Source organism: Triticum aestivum, chromosome 2B (assembly GCF_018294505.1).
Source record: "Triticum aestivum cultivar Chinese Spring chromosome 2B, IWGSC CS RefSeq v2.1, whole genome shotgun sequence".
NCBI classification, from domain to species: Eukaryota; Viridiplantae; Streptophyta; class Magnoliopsida; order Poales; family Poaceae; genus Triticum; species Triticum aestivum.
Window position 1 is genome coordinate 657,560,793 of NC_057798.1, and position 21,600 is coordinate 657,582,392.

General features: G+C 46.5%; 2 pseudogenes; both read right to left on the reverse strand.

The window, feature by feature from the left end:
- Nucleotides 1–1,943: 1,943 nt before the first annotated feature.
- On the reverse strand, nt 1,944–3,048 carry LOC123041931 (vacuolar iron transporter homolog 5-like; annotated as a pseudogene).
- A 5,042-nt stretch (nt 3,049–8,090) lies between these two features.
- LOC123041932 (vacuolar iron transporter homolog 5-like) lies at nt 8,091–8,933 on the reverse strand (annotated as a pseudogene).
- Nucleotides 8,934–21,600: the final 12,667 nt, after the last annotated feature.

A 21,600-nucleotide genomic window follows, 5' to 3' on the forward strand; every position in this document is an offset into this window, starting at 1 on the left:
GTATGTTATTCTCCATTGTGGCTAGTCTCAGCAAACTAAAATTCGCAACCAATATATTTTATTTCCGCTGAGGCGTTATCGGCTCGAGGACGCGCACGCTGGCTCTGTTCATCTCCTCCATTATTTCCCCCTCTTCCTCTCTTAGCTCCACTCATCTAATGTAAACAAATCCTCGCATTGATTCTTTCAGTGGTTCGGTTCGTCTCCCCTCAATCAATAAAATCTCTGCCTCAACTATAACAAGTCACCGACAAAGATGACGGAACCTCCGTTCCATACCGCGCCGCCGCCAGCCAAACCTTCGCGGGCCATCCCCACCGGAGAACGGCGTGATGCTGACCCGGAGTCCAGTGATTGACACCGTCGCACGGTCGAACTGTACCAGAGGACCAGCTGAGCTGCAACAGATCACACCCCAGTAGAGCACTGCGCTGCAACATCCGCTCCCTCGTGCGCATCATGCCACGGATCCAGCGGCCGGGGACGCGATGCTATGTCGGGGTGCTCGCCGATCGGGCCGGCGGCTGCATCGCGGTGGATCGGCTGACCTCGCCGGCGTCAAGGTGTGGGCGCTGGCCCAAGACTCACGCCCCTGCATCGAATCTGGCACCCAGCGAGGCACACTTTTCCCAACGCTGACATCCTCCTCCAACATCACTTCGGCCAGAGGTGGGGGGCTCTCCTTCCTTTCTTCATATCCTTAGGTCTGAACGAGTTTTTGAGTTAGCTTGGTTGAAATCTCTAATTTATGCGTTGTAGGAATCTTTGTTCATCTCCAGCCGTCTCCATTGCATCAAGTCCGGTAGGCCTCTCTACCTCTCATGTTAATTAGTTTAGTACAAATAGCTGCAGTCATGGTCCATACTATCAACTATGCCCAACTACCATCCTGCATCTCTCTCTCTCTCATGTTAGTTTAGTACAGATTTTATTGGTATTTTAATCCTTTTCTCTGGTTGTTTTGTATGGTCAGAGCATATTCAAGTTCATTTTCAGGTATGTTGTTCCCTGGTACGTAGTACTATTCCACTGAACGGCATGGGATCGATCTAACACCCGAGTGATACAATATTTTGATTGAGATTTGTGTTCTTCCCCTACTGCAGGGTTTTATTCATCTACTTGCATAAATGAAACAAAATATGAAGTGACTCTTATGAACATACTTGAATTCTCTCTGGGACTGAAGATAACTGTACATGCTTGCCTTGAGTTACTTTGATGTCCTATTGAAGTGGAGAATGCAGTTTCTCTTGGATACGTCTCATCCTGGATGTGTTTGTTTAGCTGAATGCTCTTCCTGATAACACATCGAGTTACTCGGTGTCCTATTGCAGTGCAGAGTGAAGTTTCTCCAGCATACTCCCTGGATATACTAATGTGATGACAAATAAGGGTGCAGAGTGTAGGTAGATTTTTTAATCTATACTAGAATCGCAACTGATGTTCAGTGTTCAACCATGCATGTGTACTTACAATAAAACAATCTTCTCTAAATTAAGCACATGGACATTATCTGTTCAAACCTAAAGCTTCACTTGATAAATGTAAGCGTCTAACTAAATAGTGGCTTGCCAATTATTCAATCAAAATGTTGAATTTAGATCTTAGTAATGAATAGCCCTTTTCTGTAGTTTAAATATCACTATTTGATTGTTCTGATGTAAATTACAACTTGAGCCTAAATGTATATATGTCTTTGCTGAGAGGATCAAACAAAACCTGTTTTGATTGTCCTTCTGTTTTATTGTTCTATGTTTGTTTGCATCCTCTTAAACATAATGCAATAAAAATAGAGTTTGTGTGTTGTCATAGTCAGAAGCAATGCCATTTTTCATACCTTCGGTTATTCTTCCGGTCAAAAATGGACCAAGCTGGGCAATGCAAGCTAATTACCGTTTGGACGCATTAGCACCACAAAAGGATGTCAAATTAGTGTGAAGTCTCTTTGTTTCTTGCTCAACATATTTATCTAAACTTATTATGAGAAAATCTGATCAAACTATGGTGGTACTCTTTTCTTAACTTACAATATCATTCTGCAAAAAGTTCAAATAAATATATTTTTCATGATTTCATTATCTTTTGCTCCAGAAAGCTTACTATTACGTAATGCTATAAATTACCGCAGCAGCGCGCGGGGTATTATCTAGTTAGGTATATACTCCGAGAACAAATGCAAACGCTTCAGACTTTGAGTATATAAATTGCAAGGACCAAAATAAGTCAGCCGTAGGCACAAGTACGGTGGGCAGTACTGTGTATTTTATTCCGAGAAGAGCATGGACGATGCCCGTACACGACGTACGTACGCGAGGTCGGCGATGAAGGCCTTGTCATTCTGTCATACGCCGCTGGCTCGGAAGAGCCTCATGAACCCAAAGGTGACGGCCATGGCGGCCAGCCCTCCCACCACCACGCGCGCACGACCTCGCGACTGGGGCCCGCCCAAGCACGGCTCCCACGCAGCCGAACGCGGCCAGCGCTAACGTCACCACGATGATCACCACGGCGACCCGCAGGTTGTAGCCCACGATGAACCCGGCGGCTAGCAGCGGCACTAGCGCCCCAACGGAGAAAGCCAGCGCGGATGCGGCCGCGGCCTGGGCCGGGCTGGGCAGTGCCTTCTCTTCGTCGCCGCCGCGCTTGCCGTCCAGGTCCAGCTGCGCAATCTCCACGTCGCGCTGGGAGCAGACGGACACGTACTCCCCGATGGCCATGCTGCACGCCCCCGCCAGGAGGCCCGCGAACCCGGACACGACCATGGCGCGCGCGTCGGGCTTGACGGCGCTGACGCCGAGCATGAGGGACGCCGTGGAGACCAGCCCGTCGTTGGCGCCCAGCACCGCCGCCCGCAGCCAGTTTGCGCGCCCCGCGAAGTCGATGGACGACTCGGAGTCGTCGACGTTGCCGCACACCACAGCCGGGTTCTCAGCGTCGGCCACGGCGGCCAGCTTGGTGTCGTTCACGGCCATGGCGACTAGGAGCTTGTGAGATGGATGGAGATGGTTGGGTTCGCGGTGGTAGTAGCCGTATGCAGTGGCAGGCAGCAGCAGCGTGGCGAACACACGCTCCCCTGGCGTGGTTTTATAATGAATTTGAGGGTCGTGCCTTGTGTTCGTGTGTTGCTGTGGCATTGCCGGTCTTCCTTTTCTCCGCTGGAGTTGGGATTTCCAGCTTTCATGCCGCTTTGGCTAGTGCGTACATGCAGCCACACATCCTTTCCCTTCGGTATTGCGCGCCCGTGGCCACCACGAGCACACACCTACATTAATCGATGCATCGTGCTTGCTGAGTGTACATCATACCGAAGGCGTTTACAATGGCTAGCGATAATGTGGTCGCTTGCTTGCTCCTACATAAAAATGGTTCTAAATTTCAGTTTCATATTTTTTTTAGCTACACTCGAAATAACTGAATTTATTGAATTTTAGTGATATTTCGTTATCATTTCGGTCATGGTAGTACTAAATTTTCCATTTGAATTTTATTGAGATCTAACCAAATAATTTGTGTGTAGTACTACCAATATTTTGAGAAACGCAATAATCGTTCAATGAACATTAGTTCATTCAATTAAGCTTGCATGAATCTTAACACTCAGATTGGATGGTTCTTGTATAACGGACTCAAAAATATAGTCCCTTCGATTCAAAATAAGTGTCGTAGTTTTGAACTATGGTTGAAATATTTATTTTTCAGATGCATGAGAAATAGTGAAGCCGTTTCCTAAGAACACAATTGACATTGTTAAAAAGAAACTCCTTTGGAGAGATTTGGAGATGTTGGGGCTGTTTGGGTTGGATCCCCTGCACGCCCAGCCAATATTTTGGCCTTAACCGAAGCATTGCGCTTGTTTGGAAGGGATCGAAAGTTTTGGCTCGCCAAGTCACCCTACCTTTTCTTCTGTACTTTTGCCCCAATTCATTGACGAAACTCGGGGCGGCCAAATCGGCGACCAATATTTTGGTGCGCCCGCGACGCCCACGGTTTGGCGTGACGCTTTTGGGCAACAACTAATCAGCCCCTACCTCTTAGCATATAAAATGTGGACTCCAGACTCGCTATATGCTGATCTTTTTCTATCTTTCTTACTATTATAGCCATTAAAAATGCATTTGAAAGAAGGTCGGATTAACCCGAAAACGTGTTCCAAAAATGGATCTGGCCTAAAGTTTCAGGATATGTCCCATCGAAGATTTTATCCAACCAATAGTAAACTCCAGCAATGATACCAAAACCGGCTTCCGTAAAAATACGTAATGGAAATGTGGATGTATTGTCCACACTAATGTTGTGGGTGGTTTCTTTCATGAAAATCGATGAGAATGCGTTGCTTCAAGAAAATTGACACTGGTGTCCAGGATCGATGCAGGCACCCCTATACAACATCATGAGTAATTTGCAACACTCGATGGCTGCCAGGACAACACCACAGAAAGGAGGTAGATACAACCTTCCGCATCACGCTATCGAAAGAGTAGACACATGCTAGGCATACTATGAAAATGGGTGCCAACTATATAATCATTAATGTACTTACGGAGACATGGAGGACGGGAGCCAAGGAGAGAGGCGCAATGGCGGCGCATGGGCAAATTCTTGGAGGGATGATAGACCGTGAGGGCGATAATTAAGATTTGGCTGATTTTCACTGGTTATACATGCGATCCATTAAAGGTAGTCAAATAAAATCTCCTATAGCAACTCTAGTAAACCCCGCAAAATGCCCGGCCCGCAAAAATCCCGGCGAGTATGCGGGCTCGACCCTATTTTCTGGCCAGAACAGAGCCCGCATACTCGCCCGGCCCGTAAATTTTTTTGCCGCAGCCCGCAAAACGCACGTATCGAGCAGTATAACTGCGGTTCGACGACCCTTTTGCGGCTTCAAACCCTATCCCCCCGCTGCCATGAGCCACCCGATTCCCCTTTTCCCCTCTCGCAATTTCTCACCGCTGGCGACCACCCACCCCGCCTCCAGCCGCCATGTGGGGGCGAACGTGGAGCTCCGGACGCGGCTCTGGCAGCAGATCCGGCCGTGAGCGCGACCCGGAGCACGAGCGGCGCGTCCAGGCGGACGATGCGAGGAAACGTGGCCCCCGGAGGTGGACCAACCGCGGGATGTCACCGCCGCCGAGCTTCAACTTCCGCGAGACGGGGGAGTATGACCGCCGTAGCGTGTCATTCTCCTCTGCGAGATCTTCGTACGCCGGATCCTCCTCGTCCTCCGGCGCGGGCTTCCTCCCCGTGAAGATGGAGTGGTCGGACGACGAGGAGGAGCTGGAATCACCGGCTCCGTTCGCCTTCGTCCCGGTGAAGGAGGAGCCCGAGGAGTCCGCTCCGCTCGGCCGCAGCGGAGTCGTCGGGCCCGAGGACTATGTCGCGGATTTCGATGCCGTCGCCGCCGCATCGCCCAGCGGAGCGTGTGCGAGGAGGCGGAGCGCCGGCGCCACGCCGAGGAGCTCGAAGCCCTCCAGTGACAGCAGGCGGTCGCCGCCAACGACAAGGCTGAGGAGTGGCGCCGCATCCGCGCGGAGCAGGCGGCGAAGTACATCGACATGTGCAGCTCCGGCGAGGAGGATTGAGCGTCGCTCGGCCTCCACGACGTCGTCCATTTTGCCGCGACCTCGCGATCGTCAGATCCGACCCCCTCTATTACTGGTTAACGTAGCATGTAGTATGATCTATGCTTAGTTTGTTGATCATGTAGTATGTAAGAACTGTGTAGTATGTGATGTGATGAACTAGGTTTGTGCAATTTCTCCCGTGAAATTGTTTTTTTCAAATTATGCAGGTTTAGATGCGGTATCTGATCGGCGGCGCATGTTTTCGATCCGCAAACACGATCTTCGTGAAACTGCAAACACGTTTTGCGGGTTGAATTTTTGCGGGGTCTGCTAGAGTTGCTCTAAGCAACCCCTACCTCTTAGCATATAAAATGTGGACTCCAGACTCACTATATGCTAATCCTTTTCTATCTTTCTTACACATTATAGCCATTAAAAATGCATTTGAAAGAAGGTCGGATTAACCCGAAAACGTGTTCCAAAAATGGATCTGGCCCAAAGTTACAGGATATGTCCCATCCAAGAATTTATCCACCCAATAGTAGAATCTGGTAATTATACCAAAACCGGCTTCCGTAAAAATATGTAATGGAAATGTGCATGTATTGTCCACACTAATGTTGTGGGTGGTTTCTTTCATGAAAATCGATGAGAATGTGTTGCGTCAAGAAAATTGACACTGGTGTCAAGGATCGAGGCAGACACCCCTATACGACATCATGAGTAATCCGCAACACTCGATGGCTGCCAGGACAACACCACACAAAGGAGGTAGATACAACCTTCCGCGTCACGCTATCGGAAGAGTAGACACATGCTAGGCATACTATGAAATAGGGTGCTAACTGGATAATCATTAATGTACTTACGGAAACATGGAGGACGGGAGCCAAGGAGAGAGGCGCAATGGCGGCGCATGGGCAAATTCTTGGAGGGATGATAGACTTTGAGGGCGATAATTAAGATTTGGGCTGATTGTCACTGGTTATACATGTGATCCATTAAAGATAGTCAAATAAAATCTCCTAGGGCTAGGGCGGCCTCCGAGATTAGGCCTCGCTATGGAGTAAGAGTAACTCTAGCAGATGATCCATATGTGGCCGATCGCTATAATAACCGCTAGCATGTCGATCATCACACAAAATGACACTCTAGAAAGTCGTCATATGTGCAGCGATAGCCGTATGTCATGGACATCGCTCCAAAAACGACCACATAGCCTCCAAATATGGAGGCTGTGACAGCCATGTTTGCAGGTCGCTCCAAACCCAACTGTTAGCACGGGAGCGAAGTTTCATCTTCTTCCTCCTCACGCTATATGCAGGATTTGAAGCAACATGACCACCGGCCAGGGGAGGGGGCGGGAGCATGACCGTCAACCACATGGCAAAAATATGACACGGCTGCTTGCTCAGATTTCAATGGCAACCCACCACGCATCACCATCTCCTAGCTTATTTGTGAGACTAGGAGGCGTGCGAGCAAGTCAGCAACCATGTATAAAAGCGCCTCTTGATGGCCGCCTACCGCCTTCCCAACTACCCATTTGATAAAGCCCACGGCGTCTTATACTGGTGCCTCCCCTTTCTCCCTCATTTGTTCCTCCCTCGAGTGCCTCCCAATCACGTCCCGCACACCTCCAATCCACCACTTCATCGTCCATGGCGAAGTGAAAGGAGCTCCCCGTCATCTTCAGTTTCGAGGATGAGGAGAAACAGTCGGACCCGTTGGTCCCCTTTTGGGACTTGTACGATGTAGTGGTGCAGGAGGGTCGGAAGGGGGACGCGGAAAGGAAGCGGTGGATTTGGGACCGTGCGACCGACCCTGTCGCCGATGCATAGTTGGCGTGGGACAAGCACGCCAAGATCCTTCCGAGCCATCGAGGCCCGCAAATGCCTCTGCCGATGCATGGATGTCCTTGGTCTTTCCCACATAAATGCCGTGTCATATCTTTTCAAACAATAGGGCATGCACGGAGAAGAATTAAAATCACCTGTCACCTACATAAATTCTTTTACATACTCCCTCAGTTCCTTTTAGTCTGCATATAAGGTTTGGTCAAAGTCAAACTTTGTTAATTTGACTAAGTTTATAGAAAAATATATCAAGATTCACAATATGAAATCAGTATGGTTAGATGCACCATGAAATAATTTTTCATACCATATAGCTTTAGTATTGTAGATGTTAATATTTTTTTTATAAAGTTGGTCAAATTTTACAAAGTTTGACTTTGACCAAATCTTATACGCAGACTAAAAAGAAATGGAGGAAGTATCTTACGTACAAGCTTATGTGGAAATCGTTTGATTGGAAAAGAAAAGGGAGGGGGCCCCACCCCTGAAAATCAGGGGGGCTGATTAGTTATGGCCGGAAGGTTTTAGGTAGCTTTTCGTAAAGCAATACGTAGGTGTAGCATTTTCATGGTACTATATAGTAGTAGTACGGTGTATGAGTTTATTGGTTCAAAAAAAAGTACGGTGTACGAGTTTAAACGTTTTCATTTGCCGTTTGATTACAATTACAAGGAAGAAAATAAGTCAGTTTCTCATACGCCGCACATGACCTACGCACGCGAGGACGGCGACGAAGACCATGTCAGTTTCTCATACGCCGCTGGCTCGGAAGAGCCTCATGAACCCAAAGGTGACGGCCATGGCAGCCAGTCCGCCCACCACCACCCGCGCGCACTACCTCGCCACGGGGGCCCGCCCCAGCACGGCGCCCACGCATCCGAACGCGGCCAGCGCCAACGTCGCCACGACGACCACCACGGCCACCCGCAGGTTGTAACCCACGATGAACCCACCAGCCAGCAGCGGTAGGAGCGCCCCGACGGAGAAAGCAAGCGCGGAGGCCGCGGCGGCCTGTGCCGGGCTTGGCAGTGCCTTCTCCTCGTCGCCGCCACGCTTTCCGGCCTGGTCCAGCTCCGCGATCTCCACGTCCCGCTGGGAGCAGACGGGCACGTACTCTCCGATGGCCATGCTGCACGCCCCGGCCAGTAGTCCCGCGAACCCGGACACGACCATGGCGCGCGCGTCGGGCTTGACGGCGCTGACGCCGAGCATGAGGGACGCCGTGGAGACCAGCCCGTCGTTGGCGCCCAACACCGCCGCGCGCAGCCAGTTTGCGCGCCCCGCGAAGTCGATGGACGACACGGAGTCGTCGACGTTGCCGCACACCACAGCCGGGTTCTCAGCGTCGGCCACGGTGGCCAGCTTGGTGTCGTTCACGGCCATGGCGACTAGAAGCTTGTGAGATGGATGGAGATGGTTGGGTTCGCGGTGGTAGTAGCCGTATGCAGTGGCAGGCAGCAGCAGCGTGGCGAACACACGCTCCCCTGGCGTGGTTTTATAATGAATTTGAGGGTCGTGCCTTGTGTTCGTGTGTTGCTGTGGCATTGCCGGTCTTCTTTTTCTCCGCTGGTGTTGGGATTTCCAGCTTTCATGCCGCTTTGGCTAGTGCGTACATGCAGCCACACATCCTTTCCCTTCGGTATTGCGCGCCCGTGGCCACCACGAGCACACACCTACATTAATCGATGCATCGTGCTTGCTGAGTGTACATCATACCGAAGGCGTTTACAATTGCTAGCGATAATGTGGTCGCTTGCTTGCTTGCTCCTACATAAAAATGGTTCTAAATTTCAGTTTCAGATTTTTTTTAGCTACACTCGAAATAACTGAATTTTATTGAATTTTAGTGATATTTCGTTATCATTTCGGCCATGGTAGTACTAAATTTTCCATTTGAATTTTATTGAGATCTAATCAAATAATTTGTGTGTAGTATTACCGATATTTTGAGAAACGCAATAATCGTTCAATGAACATTAGTTCATTCAATTAAGCTTGCACGAATCTTAACACTCAGATTGGATGGTTCTTGTAGAACGGACTCAAAAATATAGTCCCTTCGATTCAAAATAAATGTCGCAGTTTTGAACTATGGTTGAAGAAGTATTTATTTTTCAGATGCATGAGAATAGTGAAGCCGTTTCCTAAGAACACAATTGACATTGTTAAAAAGAAACTCCTTTGGAGAGATTTGGAGATGTTGGGGCTGTTTGGGTTGGATCCCCTGCACGCCCAGCCAATATTTTGGCCTTGACCGAAGCATTGCAGCTTGTTTGGATGGGATCTAAAGTTTTGGCTCGCCAAGTCACCCTATCTTTTCCTATGTACTTCTGTGCCAATTCATTGACGAAACTCGGGGCGGCCAAATCGGCCACCAATATTTTGGTGCGCTCGCGACGCCCACGGTTTGGCGTGGCGCTCTTGGGCAACAACTAAGCAGCCCCAACCTCTTAGCATACAAAATGTGGACTCCAGACTCGCTATATGCTGATCCTTTTCTATCTTTCTTATACATTATAGTCATTAAAAATGCATTTGAAAGAAGGTCGGATTAACCCGAAAACGTGTTCCAAAAACGGATCTGGCCTAAAGTTTCATGATATGTCCCATCCATTATTTTATCCACCCACTAGTAAAATTCAGTAATTATACCAAAACCGGCTTCCGTAAAAATACGCAATGGAAATGTGCATGTATTGTCCACACTAATGTTGTGGGTGGTATCTTTCATGAAAATCGATGAGAATGCGTTGCTTCAAGAAAATTGACACTGGTGTCCAACATCGAGGTAGGTGTCGGTGTCAAAACCGGCGGATCTCGGGTAGGGGGTCCCGAACTGTGCGTCTAAGGCTAATGGTAACAGGAGACTGGGGACACGATGTTTACCCAGGTTCGGGCCCTCTCAATGGAGATAATACCCTACTTCCTGCTTGATTGATCTTGATGATATGAGTATTACAAGAGTTGATCTACCACGAGATCAGAGAAGCTAAACCCTAGAAGCTAGCCTATGGTATGCTTGTTGTTATTGTGTCCTACGGACTAAACCCTCCGGTTTATATAGACATGGAGGGGGCTAGGGTTACACGGAGTCGGTTTACAGAGAAGGAGATCTACATCCGAATCGCCAAGCTTGCCTTCCACGCCAAGGAGAGTCCCATCCGGACACGGGACGAAGTCTTCAATCTTGTATCTTCATAGTCCAACAGTCCGGCCAAAGTGTATAGTCCGGCTGTCCAGATACCCCCTTATCCAGGACTCCCTCAGTAGCCCCTGAACCAGGCTTCAATGACGATGAGTCCGGCGCGTAGATTGTCTTCGGCATTGCGAGGCGGGTTCCGTCTCCGAATACTCCAAGATAAATTCCAAACACAAGGACTGTGTCCGGCTCTTCACATACCGCCGTAAAGAGAACAATAATCCACAAATCTAATCTGCTGACAGCCCTTCGTAGCGTGACAGGACGCCGTGGTCCGGTCATTATTCAAATCGCTTTTCACATCCAGCTCCCGCACACATCGCGAGGCGGTTTCTTTCGCAAGTCTTGTCAAAGCAGAGATCGTGTCCCCTTATCACGGGATCTCCATCAATACGGGTATGGGTAACCCAACCAGCGCCATCAATCGGGGCGCTTGGAAAATAAATGATTTCGAGAGGCAAGTGGGGAGGCGCACATTCTGCACCGCCTTTATAAAGGGACAAGGATCTCCCGTTTTCACCCACGCCTTCTTCCTCCTTCGCTCATCCGTTCTCGCATTCTTGAGCTCGAGCGCCCAAGCGCTCTCATCTTATCCGTAGGACCGCAGCATGTCCGGAGCGGGAGGCAAGTGGATGGCCTCCTCTGTCAAAGAGGAGGACATTACCAAGCTTCGGGAGGCCGGATACCTGGCCGAGAGCATCGCGCACAGGCTTCCGGCGGAGGGACATATTAGCCCCACCCCAAAGTCTCGGGAGAGAGTAGTATTTCTCCCTCATTTCATCCGCGGACTAGGATTTCCACTCCACCCATTTGTCCGCGGGCTCATGTATTACTACGGGCTAGATTTTCACGACCTAGCCCCGAATTTCGTCCTCAACATCTCGGCATTCATCGTCGTGTGCGAGGCCTTCCTCCGCATCAAGCCTCACTTCGGCCTGTGGTTGAAAATCTTCTACGTGAAGCCGAAGATCGTGAGCGGCCAACAGGCGGAGTGCGGAGGCGCCATGGTGGGTAGAATGCCCAACATTACATGGCTTGACGGCTCCTTCGTGGAGACCGTGAAAGGGTGGCAATCAGGGTGGTTCTACATCACTGAGCCGCGCGACGCCAACTAGGTGGCGGCCCCCAAATTCAGATCTGGAATCCCCATGCGGCTCACTTCTTGGGAAAAGAAGGGCCTGGCCTGGGGCGAACCCACGGAGCTAACCGGACTCGAGACCTATATCGGAAGTATGAGAGACAAGAAGATAAAACTTGTCAACGTGCTCCAGGTCATGCTCGTTCGCTGGATTCTCCCGTGTCAAAGACAGGCATTCAATATGTGGGAGTTTGATCCGGCCGAACATCAGATGCTGCTGGAACTCTTCGACACGACGCACAAAGACGTCTGGAAGGTACTGTTCAAGGCCAGCGAAGATCCTCCCCCCTTTCCGAGGACCATGGGCTCAGCGCAAAGCGCCTCGCCAGTCCGGTAAGTCCTCTGACTATTACAAGATGTCCCTTTCCTAGTACATTCTTGGGAAGATTTGTAAGTCACCATGCTGACCAAACAGGATTGGGTGGAGACGACGGAGCGGATTGACTGTCCAACTCTGTTTCCTGAGGACCCAGTAGACACACTCCTAGCGGAGATGCTGGTTCCGGCGCCTTACAAGGTGCCGGAGAAAAAGGCCGAGAAGAAGGCCACGGGGACCCGGAAGGGTCTCCGGCGCGAGGCCACATCAGATGCCTTGCCAGAAGATGACGAGGCGCACTCCTCCCACGAAGGGGAGGAGAAAAAGAGGAAGCCCGCTTCAACTGAGGGGGCCGAAGGTCCAAGAAGGCGACCGCGGGGACCAGAAAAGGTCTCCGGCGCAGGGCCGTGATAGAATCATCATCCGAAGATGACGAGGAAGATTCCCCCTGAAGACGGGGGAAAACATGAGGAGATGCCCCCTCCCCATACTGGGGGAGAAGAAAAGGAAGGCCGCCCCGTCGGGGAAGGCCGGGACGCTGAAGAAGGGAAAGGCGTCCCTTCCAGATCACTCCTCAACCGCTGCTTATAGCGACGGGGAGTGGCTGCCCAGGGGCAAGCCCCGGGCGAGGTCGTAAGTATCCGCATTCTGTAATATATTTTTTTCGTGCGACTTTGACCTTATGGCTTGCAATAACGCCGGACACGTATATGCAGTCCGGCCGGGTCCAATCTCGGGGTGTCCTCTTCGGAGGAGTCTCTGGGCGAGTCGGAGATGAATTCACTCCCGAAGTCCACCTCCCCACGACCTACGGATGACACTGAGGTGTTGTCCCGAAGGATACTAGAGCAGGAGGCGACGGCTCCGGAGATGCCCCAAGGCGAAATCCCAGACATCGGGCGCATGGGGGGTAAGACCCCCATGGATTATGTTGACGGGAGCCACAGCAAGTACGGCTCCCAGCCGGTTACTGCGCCGGAGCCTCCAAAGGTTCCGAATTCTAGAAGGCAGCCCCTCGCGAAGGAGAGCGAGCCGACCGTGCCGATGACCTCCGCCCAGCCAGAGGCATCGGATAATTTGCTGGAAGTGCTTCGAGGCGCTTCCATCGATGATGAGCACCGTACTCTTATGAGTATGGTGATTGAGAAGGTTCGGTTCGCCAAGAGCGGATTGACCGAAGCCTGCACCAGCCTACTAACAGGCTTTGAGGAAAGTAACAAAAAGGTGTGAGGAAATATCACTCGATAGACAGTAGCCCCTGATACTCTGGTTGGTGTTCGGGAGAAAAAGCCAAACGGAGGGTCAACTAAAAAACCACAAGAAGCTAATAGTACTTGTTTATGTGAACAAACAAGCATTGTTGCTGACCGCCGCTGCGCGCACGGCTGAGGTTGCCGGACTCAAGCGCGAACTGGGGCAGGCCGAAGAAGAGCTCGGCCTCAGAAAGAAGAAGCTCGAGGAGAACAAAGGTAAGTGAAACCCCGTCCATGTGTCGTATAGAGGAGAAAAAGTTGATGATGATAACAAAAAGCATCATGGCTTTTGATAGGAACCGTGACTGAAGTGGCGGCCCTGAAGAAAGCGCTGTCCGCAGCCGAAGCCACGGCGGCTACAGAGCACACCGAGCGTGAGAAAGAAGATGCTCGGGTGGGAGAGGTACAGCAAGAGCTCCAGGAGCTCGGCAAGAAGTTCGAGTCCTTGGAGCACGACTTCAAGAGTTTGAGCTTGCGAAGGCCCTCCAGAGCGCGACAGACGCCAAGGACGAAGCCCAAAAGGCCCTCCAGGAGATCCAGGTGGCCAAGAAGATAGCGGAGGGTGAGGGATTCTTTATGCAAAGCAAGCATGTGGAGGAGTCATTTCATTTACTTACATGAATCCGGAGCTCTCCAGGGGCATTCGCAGATCTGCCACACAACATTTCGGATGCCGCGGAGTTCCATCGCGCTGAAGAGGGGAGCTCAACGAAGAAGTTGTTCTGGTCCCAATATACTGGGCCCGAACACCCGATGCCTCTAAGTGACCAACTGAAGTAATTGGTCGAACTCCACAATGCCGCCGAAAGGCCATAAAGGACGTCATAGTCCGGATGTGGCCTGATACATCTCCAACGTATCTATAATTTATGAAGCATTCATGCTATTTTATTATCTGTTTTGAATGATTATGGGCTTTATTATACACTTTTATATTACTTTTGGGACTAACCTATTAACCGGAGGCCCAGCCCATATTGCTGTTTTATTGCCTGTTTCAGTATTTCAAAGAAAAGGAATATCAAACGGAGTCCAAACGGAACGAAACCTTCGACAGCGTGATTTTTTGGAAGAATATCATCCGGGAGACTTGGAGTTCAAGCCAGGGGAGCTTCGAGGAAGCCAGGAGATAGGAGGGCGCGCCCACCTTCCCTGGGCGCGCCCCCTATCTTGTGGGCCCCTCGAGCACCCCCCCGACCGACTTCTTTCACCTATATAGTCCCATATACCCTAAAAACATCGAGGGAGAAGATAGGTCGGGAGTTCGGCCGCTGCAAGCCTCTGTAGCCACCAAAAACCTCTCGGGAGCCCATTCCGGCACCCTGCCGGATGGGGGATCCTTCACCGATGGCCATCTTCATCATCCCGGTGCTATCCATGACAAAGAGGGAGTAGTTCACCCTCGAGGCTGAGGGTATGTACCAGTAGCTATGTGTTTGATCTCTCTCTCTCTCTCTCGTGTTCTCTCTATGGCACGATCTTGACGTATCGCGAGCTTTGCTATTATAGTTGGATCTTATGATGTTTCTCCCCCTCTACTCTCTTGTGATGAATTGAGTTTTCCCTTTGAAGTTATCTTATCGGATTGAGTCTTTAATGATTTGAGAACACTTGATGTATGTCTTGCCATGCTTATCTGGGGTGACAATGGGATATCATGTGCCACTTGATGTATGTTTTGGTGACCAACTTGCGGGTTCTGCCCATGAACCTATGCATAGGGGTTGGCACACGTTTTCGTCTTGACTCTCCGGTAGAAACTTTGGGGCACTCTTTCAAGTACTTTGTGTTGGTTGAATAGATGAATCTGAGATTGTGTGATGCATATCGTATAATCATGCCCACGGATACTTGAGGTGATAATGGAGTATCTAGGTGACATTAGGGTTTTGGTTGATTTGTGTCTTAAGGTGTTATTCTATTATGAACTCTATGATGGATTGAGCGGAAAGAATAGCTTCACGTTATTTTACTACGAACTCTTGAATAGATAGAACATAAAGGATAACTTTGAGGTAGTTTCGTACCCTACCATAATATCTTCGTTTGTTCTCCGCTATTAGTGGCTTTGGAGTGACTCTTTGTTGCATGTTGAGGGATTGTTATATGATCTATCTATGTTATTATTGTTGAGAGAACTTGAACTAGTGAAAGTATGAACCCTATGCCTTGTTTCCTACCATTGCAATACCGTTTACGCTCACTTTTACCATTAGTTACCTTGCTGTTTTTATAATTTCAGATTACAAATACCTTTATCTACCATCCATATTGCACTTGTATCACCATCTATTCGCCGAACTAGTGCACCTATACAATTTACCATTGTATTGGGTGTGTTGGGGACACAAGAGACTCTTTGTTCTTTGGTTGCAGGGTTGTTTGAGAGAGACCATCTTCATCCTACGCCTCCCACGGATTGATAAACCTTAGGTCATCCACTTGAGGAAAATTTGCTACTGTCCTACAAACCTATGCACTTGCAAGCCCAATAACTTCTACAAGAAGAAGGTTCTGTAGTAGACATCAAGCTCTTTTCTGGCGCCGTTGCCGGGGAGGCTAGGTAAACGGTACTCACACCCTGTCAACTAAGCTCTTTTCTGGCGCCGTTGCCGGGGAGGTTAGTGCTTGAAGGTATATCTTTAGATCTTGCAATTGAATCTTTTTGTTTCTTGTTTTTATCACTAGTTTAGTTTATAAAAGAAAACTACAAAAAAATGGAATTGAGTTTGTCTCATACGCTTCATCTTTTTAATATCTTTCGTGAGTATGATGGAAAGGAAAATTGTGCTCAAGTGCTAGAGGAAGAATGCATTAGAATGTTTGGTACTAGATCTTTGTATGATGAGCATGATTGCAATGTTGTTAGTATTAATTCCTTGAATATCCATGATGCTAATGATATGCAAAGCCACAAGCTTGGGGAAGCTATGTTTGATGAATATGATATTTTTTTGTCCCCTAAGTTTTGATATGCAAAGTTGTTATGATGAAAGCATGCCTCCTATTTATGATGATTATATTGATGAAAGTGGGTTTGGAAGAGTGTCAACTTTAGGAATTAGTGATCCCACTATTTTGGAGGATGTTGAATCTTATTGTGATGAATATGAAAGTGGATTTGGAAAAGTGTCAACTTTATTTAGTGATAATTCCACTACTTCGGAAGAGGTTCCAATTGATTATGAGAACAAAGTTGCTATCTATGATGATTATTGTGATGACTTGTATGCTATTAGGAATAATGATAACCATGAAACTTGTCACTATTATTTTAGTTTTCAATTGGATTATGCCTCACATGATAATTATTTTGTTGAATTTGCTCCCACTACTATTCATGAGAAGAAATTTGCTTATGTGGAGAGTAGTAAATTTTCTATGCTTGTAGATCATGAAAAGAATGCTTTAGGTGCTGGTTATATTGTTGAATTCATTCATGATGCTACTGAAAATTATTATGAGAGAGGAACATGTTCTCTTACATATTGCAATAATATCAAGTTTCCTCCCTATGTGTTGAAAATTTTGAAGCTATGCTTGTTTTGCCTTCCTATGCAAGTTGATTATTGTTCCCATAAGTTGTTTGCTCACAAAATCCCTATGCATAGGAAGTGGGTTAGACTTAAATGTGCTAGTCATATTCTTCATGATGCTCCCATTATGTTTCAATTCTTATCTTTTATGTGAGCATCATTGTCATCATCATGCCTAGCTAGAAAGGCATTAAAGAAAAGCGCTTGTTGGGAGACAACCCAATATTTACCCTTACTATTTTTGTGTGTCCACATGATTATGCTACTGTATTAATCATGTTTTATAGCTTTTGTTTCAATAAAGTGCCAAGTATAACCTTTGGGAAGAATTGGGTGAAGTCTATATGATCTTGCTGTAAAAAACAGAAACTTTAGCGCTCACGAGATTAGCTGCCATTTTTTTTACAGAATAGCGATTTTAGGTTGATTCTTTTTGCAGAGGATTAATAGACAAATTCCTCAGGTCCATAAATTTATTTCATAATTTTTGGGGTTCCAGAAGTATACGTTTGATACAGATTACTACAGACTGTTCTGTTTTTGACAAATTCTGTTTTCATTGTGTTGTTTGCTTATTATGATGAATCTATGGCTAGTATGTAAGGGTATGAAACATAGAGAGATTGGAATACAGTAGGTTTAACACCAATATGAATTTAGAATGAGTTCATTACAGTACCTAAGTGGTGATTTATTTTTTTATACTAACGGAGCTTACGAGTTCTGTGTTGAGTTTTGTGTGGTTGAAGTTTTCAAGTTTCGGGTAAGGATTCGATGGACTATGGAATAAGGAGTGGCAGGAGCCTAAGCTTGGGGATGCACAAGGCACCCCAAGCTAATATTCAAGGACAACCAAGCAACTAAGCTTGGGGATGCCCCGGAAGGCATCCCCTCTTTCGTCTTCGCTCATTGGTAATTTTACTTGGAGCTATATTTTTATTCACCACATGATATGTGTTTTGCTTGGAGCTATATTTTTATTCACCACATGATATGTGTTTTGCTTGGAGCGTCATTTTCTTTTGTTAGTATTTGCTTGATGTTATTTAGAATAATGTTTTGCATCTATAGTTTCAATAAAAATGTCAAGGATAGCCTTTACCATGCTTATTTTGCTAGTATACATGTTGCTGATTAAAAACAGAAAGTTTACCGCTGTTGTAAAAATTCCCTAGAAAAGTCAGAGAGTGATATAATGTTGAATATTTTTGCATAATGAGCTCTGATAAATATTCTACAGCGTAGTATTTTCATATAATTTTTGGAGTTAGGTAAGTATGATGAATCTTGCATTCTTTATAGACTATACTGTTTTGGCAGATTGCTGTTATGTTTGCATTGTTTGCATATGCTTGCTTGTTTAATGATTCTATTTTAGGATAGGAGTATTAAATATGAAGAGACATTTAGTATGCAATGTTGAATAACAATGTTAGTAATTTGTTACAGTAGAAAATGATAAGGTTTTACATTGTTTTATACTAACTTATCTCACGAGTTCTTGTTGAGTTTGGTGTGAATGAAGCTTTCGAGATTTAGGAAACCGTGACATGAAAGGAATTAAGGAGACACAAAAGCTCAAGCTTGGGGATGCCCAAGGCACCCCAAGATAATATTCCAAGAAGTCTCAAGCATCTAAGCTTGGGGATGCCCCGGTAGGCATCCCACCTTTCTTCTCCAACAACTATCAGTTAGTATCGGTTGAACCTAAGTTTTTGCTTCTTCACATGAGTCGTGCTATCCTTGCAATGTCATTTTGTTTTGTTTTGCTTTCTGTTTGAATAAAATACCAAGATATGAAATTCTTAAATGGGAGAGAGTCTTCACATAGTTGCATAATCATTTAACTACTCATTGATCTTCACTTATATCTTTTTGGAGTAGTTTTTCATTTACTCGTGTGCTTCACTTATATCCTATGAGTAAATGGTTGAATGAGTTGAATGTCAATAAATCTGAAATTATATATGTTTCATTTGCTTATCCCATGGGGAGTAATGACTTCACATCTAAGAAGTAGAGGTTGTAAATTTATTGGAGGTTAGCAAGCATTGTATTGGTAATTTGAACATTTCATGAAAGAATATTGAAGGAAGAGAGATTTCACATATAAATATACTATCTTAGACATTTTTTTATAATTGTGAGCACTCATTAAGTATGACATGCTAAAGAGTTGATGTTGGACAAGGAAGACAACGTAATGGGTTATATTTTTTCACATCTCAGTTAAAGTATATTGTATGGATCATTCAAACATGTTGAGCTTGCCTTTCCCCCTCATGCTAGCCTAAATATCTGTACTAAGCGGGAATACTGCTTGTGCATCAAAATTCCTTAAACCCAGTTTTTGCCATGAGTGTCCACCATACCTACCTATATGCGGTATTTACCTGTCGTTCCAAGTAAATTTGCATGTGCCAAACTCTAAACCTTCAAACAATAATCTGTTTTGTATGCCCGAATTGCTCATGTAGCAACCAGGGGCTGTCAGTGTCTTCCATGCTAGGTGGGTTATTCTCAAGATGAGTGGACTCCGCTCATCATTCACGAGAAAAATGGCTGGTATTCGGGATGCCCAGTCCCATGATCAAAAGATCAAAATCAAATCAAAAATAATTGCAAACAAAACTCCCCCAGGTTTGATGTTAGTTGGAGGCACCCGTTATTTCGGGCAAGCCATGGATTGATGAATGTTGGTGGAGGGGGAGTAAAAACTTTTACCATTCTGTTTGGGAACCGCCTATAATGTATGTAGTATGGAAGATATTGGGAACTCTTGGTTGTTATGTTGACATTGAGATCATACCTCTCAAAATTATTTATCTCTATTTCAAAATCGAGCTCTGGCACCTCTGCAAATCCCTGCTTACCTCTGCGAAGGGCCTATCTTTTACTTTATGTATTTTACTTTATGCAAAAGTCAAGGCGATCTTCACCTTTCCTTTTTTCATTTTATCCTTTGGCAAGCACTTTGTGTTAGGGTGATCCTGATATATATCCAATTGAATGTAAGTTAGCATGAACTATTATTGTTGACATCACCCAAAGGTGAATACGTTGGGAGGCAACACTATAAGACCCTATCTTTCTCTGTGTTCGATTAAAAGTTTGGACCCATTAGTATTGCGTGAGTGTTAGTTGAGTATGTGAAGTTTGCTAAATCAAAGCTCTGACATAGACCCTTCCTGAAAATAAGATGAATTGCAATTGTTTGATGACAAAGAATGAAGTTTGCTAGTTTTCAAGAAAGTTTATGGTCTATGCTTGAACATGTGAATAGCTTGTTACTTGATTATTAAAAGTTTTATGAGATGAACTACTCTTATGACATATAAACATGCTAGAAAAGGTGAATGAAATTATCATTGATCAAACTTGTGCACCTGCTAGCATTCACACTTCATAAATTATTTCTTTTATCATTTACCTACTCGAGGACGAGCAGGAATTAAGCTTGGGGATGCTGATACGTCTCCAACGTATCTATAATTTATGAAGCATTCATGCTATTTTATTATCTGTTTTGAATGATTATGGGCTTTATTATACACTTTTATATTACTTTTGGGACTAACCTATTAACCGGAGGCCCAGCCCATATTGCTGTTTTATTGCCTGTTTCAGTATTTCGAAGAAAAGGAATATCAAATGGAGTCCAAACGGAACGAAACCTTTGGCAGCGTGATTTTTTGGAAGAATATCATCTGGGAGACTTGGAGTTCAAGCCAGGGGAGCTTCGAGGAAGCCAGGAGATAGGAGGGCGCGCCCACCTTCCCTGGACGTGCCCCCCTGTCTTGTGGGCCCCTTGAGCACCCCCCGACCGACTTCTTTTGCCTATATAGTCCCATATACCCTAAAAACATCGGGGGAGAAGATAGATCGGGAGTTCCGCCCCCGCAAGCCTCTGTAGCCACCAAAAACCTCTCGGGAGCCCGTTCTGGCACCCTGGCGGAGGGGGGATCCTTCACCGGTGGCCATCTTCATCATCCCGGTGCTATCCATGACAAAGAGGGAGTAGTTCACCCTCGAGGCTGAGGGTATGTACCAGTAGCTATGTGTTTGATCTCTCTCTCTCTCTCTCTGTGTGTGTGTGTGTGTGTGTCGTGTTCCCTCTATGGCACGATCTTGATGTATCGCGAGCTTTGCTATTATAGTTGGATCTTATGATGTTTCTCCCCCTCTACTCTCTTGTGATGAATTGAGTTTTCCCTTTGAAGTTATCTTATCGGATTGAGTCTTTAATGATTTGAGAACACTTGATGTATGTCTTGCCGTGCTTATCTGTGGTGACAATGGGATATCATGTGCCACTTGATGTATGTTTTGGTGACCAACTTGTGGGTTCCGCCCATGAACCTATGCATAGGGGTTGGCACACGTTTTCGTCTTGACTCTCCGGTAGAAACTTTGGGGCACTCTTTGAAGTACTTTGTGTTGGTTGAATAGATGAATCTGAGATTGTGTGATGCATATCGTATAATCATGCCGACGGATACTTGAGGTGACAATGGAGTATCTAGGTGACATTAGGGTTTTGGTTGATTTGTGTCTTAAGGTGTTATTCTAGTGTGAACTCTATGATGGATTGAGCGGAAAGAATAGCTTCACGTTATTTTACTACGAACTCTTGAATAGATAGAACAGAAAGGATAACTTTGAGGTGGTTTCGTACCCTACCATAATCTCTTTGTTTGTTCTCCGCTATTAATGGCTTTGGAGTGACTCTTTGTTG